The sequence below is a fragment of the Panthera tigris genome, chromosome D4 (genome assembly GCF_018350195.1).
Source record: "Panthera tigris isolate Pti1 chromosome D4, P.tigris_Pti1_mat1.1, whole genome shotgun sequence".
NCBI classification, from domain to species: domain Eukaryota; kingdom Metazoa; phylum Chordata; class Mammalia; order Carnivora; family Felidae; genus Panthera; species Panthera tigris.
The window spans coordinates 71,103,833-71,120,586 of record NC_056672.1 but is presented as its reverse complement, the minus strand read 5'-3'; the positions used below and the strand labels follow the sequence as shown (position 1 = coordinate 71,120,586).

Sequence of the window (16,754 nt, the reverse complement as noted above, 5' to 3'; positions counted from 1 at the left end):
GGTACAGTATTTCTGCAACCTCTCTGTTTTCTCTCTCTCCTTTGAAAGTTGATCAGGCAGGAGAGTGTGAGAAGTGACCCCTGAGTGTGCTTCCTGTGTGTCAGATTTTAGTACAAGAGAGCAATTGTCTTTTCTAATTGGACTCACCCTCCTTGAGAACCAAGAGTCTTTTTGTTCTGCTTTGTTTTTTGTTTTGTCTTGCAGAGTGCCAGGTTGGTCTTGCTTCCTCTCTGAACCTCGAAGCATTTAAAAATAAAATGACTGTACTTATAATCTTCTCGACTTTCCAAACTTCCTTGACTCGAAAATGTTAAAAGTCTCACTTCACCAAAACATCTCAATCCACTTAAAAAAATTTTATTTATTTTTTAAGATTTACCTCCAAGTTAGTTAGCATATAGTGCAACAGTGATTTCAGGAGTAGATTCCTTAATGTCGTTACCCATTTAGCCCATCCCCACTCCCACAACCCCCTCAGCAACCCTCTGTTCTCTAAAGTCTCTTATGTTTTGTCCCCCTCCCTGTTTTTATATTATTTTTGCTTCCCTTCCCTTATGTTCATCTGTTTCATATCTTAAAGTCCTCATGTGAGTAAAGTCATATGATATTTGTCTTTCTCTGACTAAGCTCGCTTAGCATAATACCCTCCAGTTCCATCCAAGTAGTTGCAAATGGCAAGATTTCATTCTTTTTGATTGCTGAGTAATACTCCATTGTATGTATATACCACATCTTTTTTATTCATTCATCCGTCTATTGACATTTGGGCTCTTTCCATCCTTTGGCTATTGTTGATGGTGCTGCTATAAACATTGGAGTGCATGTGCCCCTTCGAAACAGCACACCTGTATCCCTTGGATAAATACCTGGTAGTGCAATTGCTGGGTCGTAGGGCACCTCAATCCACTTTTGAGGAGTTCCTAACAAAGAGGTTATGACTTAGGATGAGGTTTTCCAGTTTTCAGATCAAACCAGTCATTTATCCTGGTCTCTGAAATCATGCTAAAGAAGAACTTCCAAAACATTTTAAAAAGCAGAAAAACCAGACCCAGTGATTTCCAAAGCTTAGAGTCCGAAGCATTCACAGTGGGAGCAAGACTCAAAAGGACCTCCCAAGATACCTTCTCTGTGTATCATTTAATAGTGACATAGGAAGAATAAAGCTTTAGTAAAATAGGTTTCTTACCTGTTTTGACTCTTTGAGCACCACCTCTTGGTTCTTTTTTTTTTTTTTTTTTTTTAACGTTTATTTATTTTTGAGACAGAGAGAGACAGAGCATGAACGGGGGAGGGTCAGAGAGAGGGAGACACAGAATCTGAAACAGGCTCCAGGCTCTGAGCTGTCAGCACAGAGCCCGACGAGGGGCTCGAACTCACGGACCGCAAGATCATGACCTGAGCCGAAGTCGGCCACTCAACTGACTGAGCTACCCAGGCGCCCCCCACCTCTTGGTTCTAAGAGTCAAGCAGTGTTCAAGTACTTTGCAGTATATGATAATTTTTATGGGATTTTTTGAGGATGACATAATTTGTCAAGAATCCACATGCTGAAAGCACATTGCTCTAAATTGGGCACATCCACATCTAACAACGTGTAAAACATTATTAAATGGGATTCTCATATCAGTTCAAGTTTTCCATCCTTAGTACGTGGCAATATCCCTTAGAAGTTGAATAATTTGGTTCTGATCCAGCCTAGCATCTGAAATTGTGTTTCTTCATGTCTGCATTAGAATGTCCTTTGCTTGTTTCACGTGTCACATCAGGATTTGCACACAGTTCTTAGGTTTGCATCTATGAACGTTCAAAATTTACTTTCTGTACAGAGTTTTGATTCTCTACAGTTTTTCCAGTAAAATGCTCATCATATGCTTGATGTTAACTTTGGGGGTAGGTGTTAGTCTGTTTGCTGGATCTAAAGGTCTGAGGTTCTTGGTGCTCCATCCTGTTTTTAATTCTCTCTGCTGGGAGTTTTCAGTCCAACAGTCTACAATAGCATTTCTGAACCCTGGATTCCCCTTAGAATCTCTTGGGGGATCTGTTAAATATAGATTATGATTAATCCATAGGGGTGAGACTTGAACATCAGTGTATTTTCTAAAGTCATTTTATTTTAAAAATGGTTTTTAATGTTTGTTTATTTTTGAGAGAGAGAGAGAGAGAGAGAGAGAGAGAGAGAGACAGAGTGCGAGTGGGGGAGGGGCAGAGGGAGAGGGAGACACAGAATCTGAAACAGGCTCCAGGCTCTGAGCTGTCAGCACAGAGCCTGACACGGGGCTTGAACTCACGAACTGTGAGGTCATGACCTGAGCTGAAGTCGGATGCTTAATCACTTAACAGACTGAGACACCCAGGCACCCCTAAAGTGATTTTAATGTGCAGCCTGGTTTGAGAAATATTACTCTAGAGTTAAAAGGGGGCATTTTTATGCTATTTCTTTTGGTAGGAATTTACTTCCTTGTTGGATGCCAAAAGTAATTAATCATCTGATTCTATAATGCAATGATACTTCCTGTGTAGCTCTATTAAATATCTCCCTAGCAGCAGTAGCTTGTGAATATGGCTCTTTCAGCATTTCACCTTCAATATTATGTAGGCTGGTAGCTATCATTATTAGTATAGGAGAGCCTTCTCTAAGACTTGGGCTTCTGGTTGCAGTTACTTGTAAGTTGACTTTCATAGGGTGTGTGGGCATCTGTCATCAATATTAAGTTGGAGAAGGACTAATAGACTTTTCTTTTTATTCTAGGTCTGGAATTTCTACGATATGGTTTAAATCTACAGGGTTTCTCAGAGATGCCAGGTTCTCTTTTTTTCTATTTCTCTGATCCCTACATGCAAGGATTTGAAGGTGCCATATCATCTACTATCTTCATACACAGTGATAGGTTGAAGCTTTCTGGAATAATGCCTGATTCACACTGCCCTGTAGGGGAGGCTAGCTTGGGTCGTACTATCTCTTTCTCCTAGCTGTTGTGTATAGAGCCAGTGGTTGAATTCTGAGGGACAATGCCCTATTTGAGACTGAGAAGCATGTACAAGATTGGCCATAAGAGCAAGAAGCTGGCATGAGGCTAGATTTAAAGGCCTACACAGTTCAACCTTGAACCCAACTCTGCGACCATCCAGAGTTTAATGAACTAGGAAAAATGACAAGTACATAGATCTCAATGAGTGAATGTGACGTAGCTCTGAAGAATTCTGGAGATAGAGGTCGGTGATTCTAACTACTTTTTTTTGTATTGTTAGGTTAGGTATCTCTGTGGGGAATACTATTTACTGGTGGCTGAGATGGGATAGACACTAAAGTAAACATTCTCAGGGTTATTTTGTCTGAATGGTTTGCTACATTCCAAAAGTATTGATATTGTTTGTGCAAGCATCAATTTTGTCTCTGCCTCAGTTGTAATGGATTTCAAATAAATATAGTGAAAATGATGTTTTAGTGAAGTTTATAAGGCTCACAGTTTGTGACCCTTGTGAATTGAAGACCATTAATTCCTTCATTTCTTCACTCAGCAAACATTTATTGGGTGCCTGTCATATGCTAGGTTTAGAATATAAAATTTATAGAACTCATCTTTACCACTTAAAAAATCTTTACTGACATATAATTCATACACTGTAAAATTCACCCATTAAAAGTATACAGTATACTTGATATGCCCATTCTGGACATTTGCCCATACATCTGCCTATTCTGGACATTTGATATAAATGGAATCATAATAAATGGTCTTTTATGTCTGGTCTCTTTCACTTAGCATAATGTTTTCAAGGTTCATTCATGTTGTAGTATGTATCAGTATTTCATTACTTTTTATTGCCAACTTCCATTCTATTTTATCGATATATTGCACTTTATTATCATTTGTTGACGGACATCTGGATTCTTTCTACTTTTTGGCTATTATAAATAAAGCTGCTGTGAACATTCATGTACAAAGTTCTTCTGGGTATATAGCAAGGAGTGGAATTGCTGCATCATATGTTAACTCAAAGTTTAACTTTACGTTGAAAAACTACCAAACTTTTCCAAAGTGACTGCATTACTTTATATTCCTATCAGCAACGAATGAGGGTTCTAATTTCTTTACATCCTTGCCAACTCTTGTTATCTGTTTTCTTGATTGTAGACATCCTAGATTTTGCTACTTTTACTGACCTCAAGTGTATGGTGTTTACAATCTTTTGGGTTTTCACAGTTGGGGTTTACAGATAATAGTATGGAAAATTATCTACTTTTAAATTGTGTTTTTCCATGGACAGTTTCACCGTGGGCTGTTTTAGTCTTTAAAAAAATAAAATGCGGTATGAGAATCTTTGCAGCAAAACAAGGTGGACTATGTGAGATCTATCAACTCTGAATGAACCCCATGAGTGAAAATTAATTCATACAGGAACAAGAGACCTCTGGCCCAGCCAGCTCTCAGCATTCTGAGAACCAGGGCTGTTCAGTGAGGCATGAGCCAGATCCTTGCGGTTGTTTGTCTGATCCCCATGGGAGAATACAGGAGGTCAACACAGCCTCTCACAGGCTTTCTCTTCAAAAATGAAAAGTGTGATTGGCAGGAGTGAGGAAAAGCGCCAGGATTGAGAGCCGGTCTGGCTCCCGATTCTAAAACTGAATAATGACCTCTGGATTAGGACATGAGAACAAGAGAGCTCTGTATTGCGAGTGTTGGACATAAGGGGCATGTTCTGTCCTGGCTGGCGATCTTGTACTGCAGGTAATATCTGGAGGCAGGAATGGGAGACAAACCTGCCAACCGCGGTGGCTGCTTACTGTCTGCCTGCCCAGAATCACACTGACAGTAGAGTTCCAATCCCGCCAGGCCTCACATTCTCACCAGCTGTGGCCGCCCCTCAAAATATAAACTCTTCTTGTCACCTGATCATTCATTTACATTCTTGCATTCTGATGGTGTTGTGTAAGTGCTCTTGCTTGACCCAAGTTCACACTATTCCTTTCCCTTTCCCACACCTTCCCTGTGCTATCTTCGGTCTCTTTTCTGAAGGATCCTCCCACCTCCTGCTTTAACCGAAATCAGGCTCTCACTTGAGGACATACCGCTTTCCCCACAGCCCTTGTGAGTGGAGGCTATAGAGCCTCATCTAAGTTTCAGGTACTACACAGAACAATGGTCTCCCCGATCCCTCTGCACCGTTCCCATTCCTCTCTTGGTTCCATTGGAAATTTTCCCTTTGGTGAAGTTCATCCTACCCAGCTAAGCCCCCCTCTAACTCCAGACGGCCGACGTCGCCCATGACTGCTCCTCCCCCTGTCCATGTATGTGATCCTTGGCTCAGTCCTTACAGTGTCTGAGTAAATACCATGCCGCGACAATGTTCCAGAACCCTATCTTCAAAGTTCTTTGACATTTTAAACTCTAACGACTCTCAGGCACCCGCTTCTAGAATTATACCTTACCTCCCCCATCACACACGGTGTGCTGATCTCTTAAATCTTATATTCCAACAACCCACTGTCTGTCATAATCTCCTATTCAGCCTGCTCCCTCTCTTGCATGTTCTATGCCTGTTCTCTCACCTCATTGTGGACCTACTTTCTCTCAACCAAAAATCTAGAATAGCGGGAAAAGTGAGGCTTTGGTTTCACTTTGCTGGTTTTAAGCCTACGTTTATTGTTCGTTAGCTGTCTTTATTTTTCTTATCTCTTAGTTATTTAGAATTCCTTTTTGAGTTATTTTCAGGGAAGATCAGTTTGGGGCCTTTGCATACCTGATTTATTTTTTATTGCATTTTCTCCAAAAAACTCAGAAAAACATTGTTGCAAAGCACTTATTGTTGTGGGTCAGTATCTGGGGCCAGACTGAGTTTTCTTTGTTGTATCTAGCAATAGACTGTGGTAGTTAGTGATTTCCCCATCCAGTTCTTCTGGTTCCTTTGGGAAAATCCACATGGTTCTGTTGAGTCTGTTAATAATGACGCCATGCAGGCTCCTTCCCCACTCCCCCTCCCCACATAATACAGGCTGGTGGATTAGGCAGAGTGGTATAATCACTAGAGATAGTGACTGCTTCTCAAATGGGATCCTGACTCAACCAGAACTCAATCAAGACTCACTGGGGATTGATATAAGGAACTGAGAAATAATTGTTTCTGCTAGGTTTGGTAAGTGAGCAATGTGAGTCAGAGCTGGTGGCTCTATCTACCTATCTATCTATCTGTATACCTACCTACTTACCTACCTACCTATGTGTGCATCATCGACCTACCTTACCTACCTCCTTATCTGTTATCCATCTACCTACCTACCTGTCTATCTATAGATATAATTACATATCTACCTATGTATAATATTTCTATATAGATATAATAAATATATTTATAGATAGATGATAAGAAAGGTAGGTAGCTACCAGTAATCTTCATAACCCCAGACTCACATGCTTCCTTACCAAATCTAGCAGAAACAATGATTTCCCCTAACTTCTTATACAGATGTATCTAAATAGGTATGTAGATAGATACAGATATCAATGGATAGACATAGAGGCAGAGAGATTGAGAGAATGAATATGAATATGAAGGTAGACAGAGGCACACAGAACTGCAAAATGGAAAGAGAAAGAGAGCCTGAAACCAAATTTGTCCTGAACTTCCCAGAACTTCCCAGAATACATGAATCAAACTTTTTTTTTTTTTTTTTTTGCTTAAGCTAATTTCTTGTCTTTAATCTCAGTTTCTTTTGCTTATACTTGAGGGACTTTTAACAAGTAGTAATGAATCCACTTTTTCTCTGAATATTTGTAGGATTTTTTTCTCACCCACGAAGTTCAAAAATGCCTGAAGAATATGGTTAAGTGGAGGTATCTCCTTAGTATCTTTGCCTGAATCTGTAAAAAAAAAAAAAAAAAAAAAAAAAGCCGTTTCTTTTATATCTCTTAATACTTTTGTTCTGTTTGTTCTTGTCTCTGTATGTTGAGTGTATTTAAGACCAATGATCCGTATTTGTCATTTCTTGACATTTCAACCTGTTGATCTTTTTCTCTGTAGCCTGGGAAAACTTCCAGTGTTGTGATTTTCAACATTGTATGTTCTGGTCTTCACCTCTCAGGAGGCAGGAGATTTTGCCTCCTGTTGTATTATTTTCCCGTCTACATTATTACTGTTACAAACTTCAGGTTTATTTTAAAATTTCCATCTATTTCTCAGCCTCTGCCTTTAAGTCTGTAATTTTAACGAGTCTATATTTTCTCAAATTTCTGGAAAGTACCAAGAAATTCACCTCACTTTTTTTTTCCTGTTACACGTCTTTTTCAATTTTTTTTTTCAACGTTTTTTATTTATTTTTGGGACAGAGAGAGACAGAGCATGAACGGGGGAGGGGCAGAGAGAGAGGGAGACACAGAATCGGAAACAGGCTCCAGGCTCCGAGCCATCAGCCCAGAGCCCGACGCGGGGCTCGAACTCACGGACCGCGAGATCGTGACCTGGCTGAAGTCGGACGCTTAACCGACTGCGCCACCCAGGCGCCCCAACACGTCTTTTTCAAATGCATATGCTTCCTCTGCAGAATATTTTCATAATCATAGGCTCATATATTTTATAGACTCCTTTTTTTCTTCTATTTATATCTTCGTGAATAAAGTGAGGTCTATTTACCTTTGGTGTTTACCTGTTTAAACAAGATAGCTGAGTTATCTTCGGATCTCCTCCCTGTATGTCTGATTACTATTAAAATAATAATAATAGCTAAAACAATATTATTTTTAGATTTTAAGCTGGAAGACTGACTGGCATATATTTACATTACTGGCAGATTAAGATGTGTGGAGAAGGAGCAGAATCCTGAACTATCACATGGGCAAGAATTTAGTTCTTCCTTTGAAGCTGTTGCACTGGATGCTAACTGTTCGTGTGTGGCCCTCCATGTGGCACGGCTTTATCTGTCCTCCATTCTTGTCCTGCTGACCAATGCCTCAAAATGAAACCTTGCCTCACTGGCGAGAAAGCGGTACTGTTTCAGAGGAGTCTTGCTACAGTGTCTGGAATAACAGCATGCTGTCGGGATCTCCTTGAACAGCTTCTTTGGAATGGTACTGATCCATGGCTACAAATACAATTCTAGGGAGTGTTTTCCTTATGTTCACTGCTACCTTCCTCCCAGCCCTTGCTCCTCCTCCACGTTGGCTGGTGTTAGTAGGGTTCTGCTAGGATGTTGTCTGCTCGCTTTTTTTCTCATTAGCAGATCATAAGTGTTGTCTCTCCATCTGGTTTTATAAGAACCATTCAGAGGCCATACAAAACCTCCTTTTCAATTTTTAGCACAGATGCAAGTTTTCTCCCATTTTTATCACCCTTTTCCCGTTTTAATGGGGCCTGGGAGGGGGGAAGAGGAAAGTTGGGCCCAGTTTCTCCAACTATCTCTTCAGTCTGTCCCTTTTATTCCACCCCCATTGCTACTGTTTTATCTTGTATCCCATCATGTCTAACTCTGTGTGTTTTTTGTTTTTTGTTTTTTACAGGAGTCCCCTACTGCATCTTTCTACCTCTTTTTTCAGGACTGCTCTTTTGGTGTTGACACCCAGTTGATTAGTGGCTTCACTCCAGGAGATATTTTGTTGTATTAGAGTTGTGTTTAGTTTCACATAATCAAAACAACTCTACTGTAGCTGAAGCAGAAAACGAGAAGACCAGAGGTGGTCAGTCTAGGACTGGTTGGGTGACTCAACCATGCCATCGGATGCAGGCTCCTTCTGCCCTCCTGCCCTTCCATTTCTGTGAGGTCTGCTGCACCTCCAGGCTGGGCCTGGGTTCCAGGAGGGAGAAAGGTGGGGAGGAAGACGCAGCACCAAGAGACTTCTACTTCCATTTCTTTGGCTGGGAGTTGGCTCGTTGCCACTCATACCTGACCAGAGGCAGGGAAATTGAATCTTTATCTTTTACAGACTCTATGGCAGAGGCAGGTGAGGAGGAAGGGAGTTAGAAAAGCAGGGAGGTCGATTAAATTCTGGTGTCTGCCACCTTCTTTGTTGCCAACATCTGTTGGTCAGAGGAAACTCTCGCAGCCCAGCACAGTCCTGGCCTCAGAATATTGTCTTTATACAGAGGGGAGAAAATTGGTTGGAGGGAGTATAGCTCTAAGTGGGTATTTTTTTTTTCTGCATCTACCACCTCCAGACTTCTGTTTCTCTAAATTAGGGAATATTAGTATTTCCCCTCAAATTCTGTCTGCTTTATTATACCGCACTGCACACTTAGTCAAGGAGAACAGTGATATATGGATTCAATAGTTGTTGAGGTTTGCACTATGAGGCTGGAACTTTTCCTTGGATTTTACATGGATTAGTTTTAATGATCATGCTTTCTTTTTTAAAAACAAATATAGTCTGCTTTCTTGATGGGAGATTTGTAAACATGTATGTATGTCACCAGCTTTCCCAAAGGTGTCCCTGTCTTTTTGTTTTTGTTTTTTGTATTTTTGGGTTTTTTTGGATGAAGGCAATTTTGTGGCCCCAGATCTTCAGGGCTCTTGCCTCCTTTATTTCTAGTAGCCCAGTCAGGCCTATTTATTTCTTTTCTTTCCTTTATTGGGTATGGCCTGGCCACTCCTTGGCATTTTGGATCACTCTAGACATTAAATGACTTTTTCCATTTCTTTTGTGTGTCTCAGTGGCCACAGCAGGTTCAGAGCTGCAGCCAGCTGTGCAGAAGGTCAGAGAATGCTAATGGGACATTTAGCACCAAGCAATCCTGCTTGCCTTTCTGTGGAAAACAAGACTGAATTGACAGAGGAGGAAATGCAATTCTAATTTAATGTAGAAGACAGTCCCAAGTTAGGACTGCCCGTTATATTAGTCATTGACAGATATAATTAAATATATTACTTCACAAGAAATAATGAGGGAGTGGGAGATCATTATGGTGTGTGTCACCAGACACATTCTGTACCAAGTACTTCTTTTGTAACATTGAAGATAGATTTAGATTGTGCTTAATAAACATACAGTAATTTGTGCACATTAGAATTATGTTGAAATTTGAATTTTGGGAATAAAAGTGTGATTTGGGGATGTATGCTAGTACAATTATAATTCGAAAGACTTTTAAGCTACATACCTATGGAAACATCTCTCCTTCTAAATGTTATTCTGCATTCTCACTCTCCCCCTGAGGCAGCTGGATCAATTGGAGAAATCAGGTAATTTGGAGTTAGAAGTCCTGGATCATTTACTAAATATGTCATTTCAGAGAAATCACTTGGTTCTTGACTCTCTGTTTTGTCACCTATAGGATGGTGATAGTGGCATATTTCAGAGTTGTTGGAAGTATCACACAGCAGGATGTACTTTGTAAATAGCAAAGTCTTACATATATGTAAGTATCTACTCTTTTGTAAACTGGTTTTTCATGTAACAGTTACAACACGCTTTTTAATTGGATGGATGGTATTCCATTTGTATGAATGAATCATATAAGTGGTTTAGGTTGTTTTGTATATCTATCTGTCTATCTGCCTGCCTATCTATCTATCTATCTATCTATCTATCTATCTATCTATCTATCTATCTTCCATCCCTATATATACATATGCTCTCTTAGAAACTTTTGAATATACAATACAGTATTAACTTTAGTCATCTCTCTGTAACTATGGGTGCAGTTTATTGTTGCTGCTGCTGCTTGTTTTAAATACATATACGGTATTTTATGTGTTATTCCAATTCATTGTAATGATCACTTATTGTTTGTACAATTGTGAAAAACTGTTCTGTGGTAAAACCTCACTCCCAAATTCTGCAGGGCAAAAATTCTACAAATAAGATAAGATGGCAAAAGATCGACTGTCAATGTCTTTTTACAGCATATATGGCAAGTAGGCTAATTTTCTTAATACATGAAGAGCTTTTAAATAAATCAACAAAAAAGTTGAAAACCCTAATATAATTTGGGTGAAGAACATGAATCAGCAGTTTATGGAAAAAAAATACAAATGGCATATATGTGAAAAGATGCTCATTTCTTTTAGTTAAAGAAATGAATTTAGATTCAGAGTGCTTTTTTTCACTTATCAGATTGGCAAAGAGGAAGAAATTTGAAAATGTTAAACATATTTGAAATTGTAGGAAAATAGAAATGCTTTATGGGCATATAAATTGGTGTGAATTTTTAGCAGTCAATTTTGCAATATTTTAAAACATTTCAATGCAAATTTTGGCCCATCATTTTCACTTCTAGGATTTTATCTTATACAAATAACTGGTGAATATAAAAAGATGGCATAAGAGTGTTCATGGTGACATTTTGCGTATCGATGTGTCAGCTAAACAAATAACCAAACTGTAAACTACCTGCATAGCCTGTATATCTCTCATTGTAGTACTGTTCAAATTATGTATATTCATAAAGTGAAATTTTATATAGCAACTAGAAAATGGACTGATCTCTATGTACTCATTTGAAAAGAAATTCCTGTTATGTTGATGACTGAGAAAAGGAAGATCAGACTTGCTTTTCATGCTTTAAAAATTTTTTTTAATTTTCTTAATTTTTTGGGAGACTGCAGGCAGGGGAGGGGCAGAGAGAGGGGAACAGAGGATCTGAAGCAGACTCTGCACTAACAGTGGTGAGCTGGATGTGGGGCTTGAATTCATGAACCCCGAGATCATGACCTGAGCTGAAGTTTGACGCTCAACCAACTGAGCCACGCAGGTGCCCCAAGATTTGTTTTTTATGCTTTTATGCACTTATGTCATATGTATGCAATCAAGTAGAAAAAAAATGTGATTGCTTATGCAGAGAGAACTTCTGGAAGAATATATAAGAAATTGTTGAAGGGGTTCAACTGTATGGTGATGGACGGGAACTAGATTTGTGGCGGATCACTTTGAAGTGTGTACAGATGTTGAATTGTAAAGCTGTGTGCCTGAAAATTACAAAATTAAAAAAAATTGTTGACAGTGATTATTTTCTGGGAATTAGATTGAAGTAAGCAAAAGAGAGGGGAGGAGTTTACTTTTTACTCACTTTATGTACCTTTGGAATTCTTCCTCCCCAGTATTTTATTATGAAAAAAATTACATTTTCAAAGTTTGTTTATTTTGAGAGAGAGAAAGAGAGAGAGCATGAGCAGGGGAGGGGCAGAGAGAAAGGAGAGAGAGAATCCTAAGCAGGTTTGGCACTGCCAGTGCAGAGCCTGATGTGGAGCTCGAACCCACAAACTGTGGGAACATGACCTGAGCCAAAACCAAGAATCAATCACTTAACTGACTGAGCCACTCAGGCGCTCCTGGAAAAATTTTAAAGTACAGAAAGTTTAAAGAACTATTCAGTGGACACCAATAAATTCTCCACCTAGGTGCTATGATGGTTTGTTATAATTGCTGTATCACTTAATTACAAAACAAGGATGATGAATTATTTTTACAATTTAGTAGGAAGTCAGAGTTTAAGCAAGAAGAGTACGTTAGAATAACGAAATAGAAAATCAAAGAAGTACATAAATCTATTGAAAGAGAAGACTAAATAGGATGATGTGACAAATATAAGCAGCTGTTAGGAGTACAAAGTTCAATGGAACAATTCTATGCAAGAGCAAAAGACATAGAGGCTCTGAAACAGGAGGAAACGGTTTCCTGCCTGCAGTTCTTCAGGTCTGAGGTCAAGGGAGAGTGGTCCCAGAGCTGAGAAACTCCAGGGAACAGGTAGCTTTCCGTCTCACATGAAAGGCCCTTTACGTGTGCCATGGTGATGGTCTTCAGACCCCTGAAGCTCTTCTCACACTTCAGCTAATATTAATCACCAGGGAAACTTGCTGACACATATTTGACCCTCACAAGCTCTATCTCTGTCCTTGTGTGGAAATGAAAGGTCTCACAAAAGACCTGTAACCAGTTAAGATCCGAGGGAGGCCTAGAGAGGAGAGTTTTGTTCTAAATTTCCTAGTTTCAACACTGAACCACATCTCTGTGTGTAAACATTGATTCAGTAGAAAAGAGTTGGGGTTCCCAAATCTGAACTCGTAACAAGCACCCTGGGTAACTTGATTGCAGGTAGGTGCTGCAGAGTATTGTCCTTCTCGAAGGATGTGGGGTTTTTTTTTAGCCCCCATGAAGATCCAGCTGCTCCAAGACCCTGCAGCATCCCTTTGCCAGGAATGCCTGTTTTCTTAAACAGCTCTTATTCATTTTCTAAATGATCTTAATTACTGAGTTCCTAAGGGAGTGAATCATAAAGAGCTTTATCTCTTGGTGCAGGTGAATGATCTCACCCACAGTGTTGTAAACCAGCTTGGACGGGGGTGGGGTCTAGAGAGAGGTGGTTATTATGATTTTTTAACTTTTAGTTCTTTGATTTAGCCCTGGTGCTGTGCCCCTCGGTGTAAACCTTCACTGGGGCATTTGATGCCATCTTCTCTAACCTCTGATTTATGGGAGGGGGGGTGAGGGGGTGGGCCTAACAGATTCATGTGTTTTAAATATTCTCTTTTCCGAGGGCTAAAAGTCACCAAGTCCCTTTCCTGGTGTTTTTCCTTGGAAGCTTTTTCTTACTGCTATCACAGAGTATTCGAATTCTCATCAATTTTCTTGTGACTTTTGTGGAATGTGCTGGTAGAATTGCAGCTGTCACATTGCCTACTTAGAACAGGTTTCCCTCCCCTGAAGGATTAGTAGGGACGCAAACTATTTGCAGTTGCCTCGACCCCACCTCTGACAGTTCTGTAACCCCATGAGAAAGAACAACCTCAGAGCTTCTCAGTCTTTCTGAGTGGCATGTTTCTCTTCCTTGTCTATTCTTGCCGTCTCTTTTTCCATTTTGGTTGGTCAATGTAAGTTAAAAAATTTGTTTCTATGGTGGCCCATCAGCTAAAAGAAAACATGCTGTCCCAAGTGATGAGTAACTTAATATTTATTTGTTTTTTTTAAATACAATGACCATTTCTTGAGCTCATCCTGTGCACCAGGCATTGTGCTAAATGCTAGAGACATGGGCGAAAAAGCAGACAGTGGCAGACAAGTCTCCCAAGAACCTTGACAAATCCAGGTTGAAAACACCCCATATAATGGGAACAGCCTGAGTAAAGGCCTGGGAGTAAGTCTGTAGCATGGAGGCTATTCAAATGTGGTTGGGATACAAAGTGCTTGGTGGGAAAGAAAAGATTTTTTGAAGACCTGGTATTACTGTCAAAAATCTGAACATTAATCAATAGGAAATTATTTCTTAATCAGTTTTTTTTTAAAAAAAATAAAGCTACAGAGGACATATCATTCTAACATAAAAATGCAGTAAGTAAAATAATGCTTCTATTTTCCTTTGTAATCAGTGAGGTGAGGGAAGTATGGCAAGAGCTGAGGAGGGTAGGGATGATGAAAGGAAAAGGGGAAGAAATTCATATTGACAGATGGTCCAACAGCAAGGATCAGCAAAGACAAAGCTACATAGAGAAGAAGGTAGATGGATGCATATCCTGAGGGCCTGGAATAGTGCCTGGTACATAGTAGGTGCTTATGAAATAGCTACTAAGTGAAAAACAGAATGAATGGCATGGGGAGAAAAAAATAAAAGGAAATAGGCAGATATTGCAAGGAAAATTTGACAGTACAGACAGAAACATCTATATTCCAAGGAAGCAGATTAGAAAGGGAGCTTGGGAGAAAGGACAGGGGGGACCCAAGGAGGCTCATAGATTAGGTGAGAGCTATTGAGCAAATGAGCCTTCACATACTCTGTGTCTTAGACATTGTGCTGGGTGAGGGCTGTAGGTCTGGGGAAAGTCACTCAATGCTTTTGAGTCTCATCTGTTAGAAAAAAAAGCATTGAAAGGAAATGGAATAGAATATAGTGTTGTAAAATGTTACAATCTGAGGCAGTTAGGTGGTGGGGATATGGGATTTTTGCTGTGCTATTCTCTGTATTTAAGTGTACTTTTAAACTTTTTCATAAAAAGATCTTAATAAATAATAGGAGGGCTAATGAACCGAGCATGGGCCCATCTCATTCCCTCCTCCCTGTAAAGTCACTGGAGTCACAGTAGTCAAGACATGGCCACAGACTGGATATGGGAGGGCAAATGGCAGAAGGTCACGTTTATTCTAACAGTTGGTGTTCTCATGACTAAGTGGGTGATTGTGTCTAATGGAATGACAGGTTTGGGAGGGAATCCAATAAATCCACTTGTCAGTAATTTTGGGGGAATGCTCAAGGAAATATTTGTAGACCAAAGGAAGTTCATTCCTTCTAGAGTTGGGGTTTCCACAAGGCACTGTGGGGAGGTTCACAGGCAGGGAGGCATGGAGGTGGGAAGCAGGGGTGGGGGGACTGGTTGGGAGGGGTGAGAAGAGAGACTGGGGGCCTTGACTTACAATTTTTAATAGTGAAGAAGGAGGAACCTTGGGTGGAAGCCTAGATGGAGGGTGTGGCGAGGAGAACAGCTGAATTTGTTGAATTATCCAGCCACAGCGTCCCCGGTGGAATGTTGACTTGTTGGCCTCTGCAGAATTGTTGGCCTCCCAGGTGCTGGGCACAGTTGCTCAGAGCAGCTCCTGCGGGGAAGGTCAAAGGGTCAGGAAGGAAGGAGGTCAGAGGGGAGAGCTAGAGATACCAGGCTCTACAAAATGCACTTATTTTTCTTGGCATCTGACAGGTGGATTAGATGAAATCTAGCTGCGGGCCTAGCCCAGTCAGGCCACAGATTCCCTGAACTGTTCTCACCACCCAATAAGTTCCTACCTTTGTAAGGTATCTCTTCCTCACATTTTTTCTTTTTTGGTGGACATTCTATGTCAGTGTTTATTTGCTAAATGACAGTTTAAGGGAATAAGTGTAATAACCTATTTGACTAAAGTGGTTTTTGAAAGTGACAAATCAGTTTACTTAATAAAAGAAAATTTGATGTTATTATGAATTCCAGATATTTAACACTCTTTTTCTTGGGGCGGGGGAAGCCTAACTCATTAACTGAATTAGAGAAAGATTTTTTTGATGTCTGAGATTGAGGCAGATTTTTAATTTTGTCTGCATGAAGGAAGATTCCTAATGCAATGATTGGTTTAGAAAATCATAAAACCACTTTGTAACATGTTCATGACAAAAAACAAATACTATGTCACCATGGATTCCAAACAAAATTAATATCATGTCCCAAATAAGTACTGCTGTTTAGAACATCGTAGAGGGGGATGGGAGAACACAAGCTTAATTAATTATTTCCTTGGTTGGAAAACAAAATCTTTGAACAAAGAGAACATTATCTCTATAAGACACTAACATTTCTAAGATTCCACCCCCAGTAAGGCCAGCAAACAATAAAGGCAAGCCTCTAACTGGGTTTCGAATCACTCACATCTCACATAAACTTGGAAAATTACAACAGAGAGTAATTGAGAGATTGTGTCTAGATAGTTGGAGTCAAAAGACTGGTCTGCTCCCTTTTCTGTATTTTCCCCTTCAGAGCATACGAACCAGGGTTCCTGTCCTTTATTTCTCTGCATCCACCCAGTCATCAAATCCTACTTATTATGATACTTCCAATGTCAGCTGTACTCAAACTTAAAATGTAATGGAGTGAGGGCTTTCACCAGAAGGGCTAAAATTATTGACTTCCAGGCACTGTCACGCACACTATTTTGTCCTTCTGGCAGCGCTCTGGTAAGGCCCTGTTAACTGTTGTCCTCATCAAGGTTTCACGGATGGGGAAACTGGTTCTCAGATGTGGCTGCCCATTCGCATGGCTGGGGTAGGGGTGGGGCTTTTAAAACTGTCAGTGCTCAGGCTACCATCCACTTGGA

The 16,754-nt window shown here is 40.1% G+C and overlaps 1 protein-coding gene across 30 annotated transcripts in view; it reads left to right on the top strand.

The window, feature by feature from the left end:
* Positions 1–16,754, top strand: part of LPAR1 (lysophosphatidic acid receptor 1) — a 360,038-nt gene that overhangs the window by 59,907 nt on the left and 283,377 nt on the right. For 19 of the 30 annotated variants that reach the window (XM_042964110.1, XM_042964107.1, XM_042964095.1 and 16 more), the window contains one exon: positions 10,261–10,344. The exons of 8 other annotated variants lie outside the window; for them this stretch is intronic. The gene's annotated coding sequence lies outside the window, so the exon portion shown is untranslated. Of the gene's footprint in view, positions 1–2,749; positions 2,804–10,146; positions 10,169–10,260; positions 10,345–16,754 lie in introns of those variants that run through there. 3 more of the 30 variants (XM_042964090.1, XM_042964091.1, XM_042964108.1) reach the window with 3 other exon arrangements.